The following is a 2,560-nucleotide window of genomic DNA, read 5'->3' as shown; positions in this document are numbered from 1 at the left end:
TTACTTGTTCACCTATCCAGGCAGATTTTGAATGGCAGTGATTGTCAGAGAATATCATTTCAATTTACTGATTTTATGAGGACAAGTTATACATTATGAACCTGACACGGAGGAGGAAGACTAATTTTATACTCTTTAAATTTAGTATCTATTTTCTTTCCATTCAGAAATCAAACACATGCTATTTAGTCACCATTTATCATAGGTATCTACACATAATTGCAACATCAAATGCCTGGTCAAATGCATGAACACAACGACTTGAGTTAAAATAGCATGAATTTAACTTCCTACTAGATTTTTGATAAATTTTGAGGCAGTCAAGTTGGATTTAGTGGAGGGTAAATTTGCCATATCATCTGAAATATACGCGAGGCTGCAAGAGAATTTGACAAGCAAACAAAGTTGCAAACCAGACGAGCAGAATAATTTTGCTTATAAATATTGATAAATTTATTATTTTATTTTGAGATAAGCTTTATGGAAAGAAAGTTCATTGACATAAAAAATCATTCATAATTTTTTTTTTTTCCAACCACCGACGGAATCAGAAGAGAACTCACAGAATAGAAAAAACATAGAACACGCCATCTTCGGGCAAACTTAAAATAGGAAATCTAGTCCACTCACTGAATTGAACTGAAGAGATCAACAGCACTGTTCAGTCTTATTTTCCCATCTAACAATAGGCAACTCTCTGTTATGGGAATCAGTTCCCTATTTCCATAAGCGCGATAGAAATTAAGAGCATCCCTTTTGATGCTGGACGCTATTTAACCATTTAACAGTTCCCATCAATGGAGTTACCATATCCCCCTCTCCATTCCCATCACCAGCCCTTTTCCAACATCCAAAAAGACTTCAGCTGCCATTGATGAACTTCACCGTACGTTCCATCAGCTCCAAAGCTTTCTCACAGTTCAACTTCCAAAGATGGAACGCGTGCCCCTCTCCCTCGGACTCCAACCACTCCACCTCCCCTCCCCATCCACTGTTCTTCAACCCTTCGTAGTACGCCCTCCCACTGTCCTTCAAGAGATCCTTCTCCGCCACGCAGACCAGTACCTTCTCGCACCCCAATCCCTTCAGGCTCGGCGCCGCCTCCGCCAGCGGGTTCACGAGCAGGTCGTCCGTCCCAACCGTCCCGGGACAAGCCAACAACCACAGCCCATCCATCTTCTCCTTCAACACCTTATCCACCAACTCCGAAGGATACGGCTCTCCCCTCGCGAAATAGGGATGGACCAATACCATCCCTCGTATCCTCACCCCAGGACCGAAATCCGCTGCGCCAGCGCGCATCGCCATGTGATGGGCTAATGTCCCCCCGCGCTGCAGCCGTCCAAAAAAATGCGCTCAGAATCTCCATGCTCGGCCAGCCACGAATCAGCGCCACCGCCCGCAGCGTGGGACACCACCCACTTGAGCGCCGCCCAGGAGTCCTCGTAGGCTATAGGCAGTGGGTGCTCGGGAGCCAGGCGGTAGTCCACCGAGACGGCGATGACGTTGGCTTTGACCACCAGGGGAGTGAGGTAGTGGTGGGAGGCGGAATCGAAGGCGGAGCCGACGACGAAGGCTCCGCCGTGGAAGTAGACGTAGATCGGGAGCTACTTCGGAGCTGTGTCATCGAGTTTGGGGAAGAAGAGGCGGACGGCAACGCCGGTTTCCTGGTCGATGACGACGTCTTTGGATGTGACTCCTGTTTCAAGGTCGATGGCAGCGGGGATTTTGTCACGGGAGAAGAGACCTTCGATGCGGCCGCTCTTGTACTGGCGAATTACTATGAATTCAAATTGGATTTCGGTGTCAGGATCCATTGTGTAGGGAGGCAGGGATGATGAGATGAAACCAGCCCGGATGAAATTAACCAAAAGGAAAGGAGATGGGAATAACCAGTGGTTGGGTCACCAGAAACGTTAGGTGTAACCTAAAGGAGTGGCTGGAACGGCGCCGGGCAACTTGGGTTCTCGGAGGCACGGACGTGGAATATTCGTTGCCACGACTTTCTCTCGATTTTTTTTTTTTGATTGGAGAGTTTCTCGCAACTCTAGAAGGCAGCCTTTCTCATGATTCAATACAGCGCAGGGCGGTGGACTGTTGCCCATGAGGTGGATGAGCTGTGTATGACGCAAGGTGATGTATCTCGTCAAACATTTCACCCTGCTGAGAAGGTGAACCCATGTTATAGCATATGATTTTCATAACGAAATAAATTTTACTTTTACCCGAAAATAATAAACTTTACAAAAAAAATATATATTAGGCCCTGGATACAATATACTTGATACCTGTTCGGATTTAAAATAGGCTGAATATATACACATAGTTGCACCCATAATTTTTAGCAAATATAGATATAAAATAAATATCAAAATTAATATCTATATTTAATATAGACATATAAATATAATTCAATATTATTTATATCCCTATCTTTTTATTATCTCACTAGAAATATAAGTTGAATATTATTTAAATATAAATTAAAATTTTAGTTAAATTTAATGATGAAATTAATATTAGTTATATCATCATAAAAGATAGAAATAAAAAATATTAT

At 43.4% G+C, this 2,560-nt stretch overlaps 1 pseudogene; it reads right to left on the bottom strand.

Moving 5' to 3' along the window:
* Nucleotides 1-496: 496 nt before the first annotated feature.
* On the bottom strand, nucleotides 497-1,911 carry LOC140853412 (probable carboxylesterase 12; annotated as a pseudogene).
* Nucleotides 1,912-2,560: the final 649 nt, after the last annotated feature.

Source organism: Elaeis guineensis, chromosome 13 (assembly GCF_000442705.2).
Source record: "Elaeis guineensis isolate ETL-2024a chromosome 13, EG11, whole genome shotgun sequence".
In the NCBI taxonomy this organism is placed as follows: domain Eukaryota; kingdom Viridiplantae; phylum Streptophyta; class Magnoliopsida; order Arecales; family Arecaceae; genus Elaeis; species Elaeis guineensis.
Note: the sequence above shows the minus strand (reverse complement) of the source record. Positions and strands in the feature narration are given on the sequence as shown.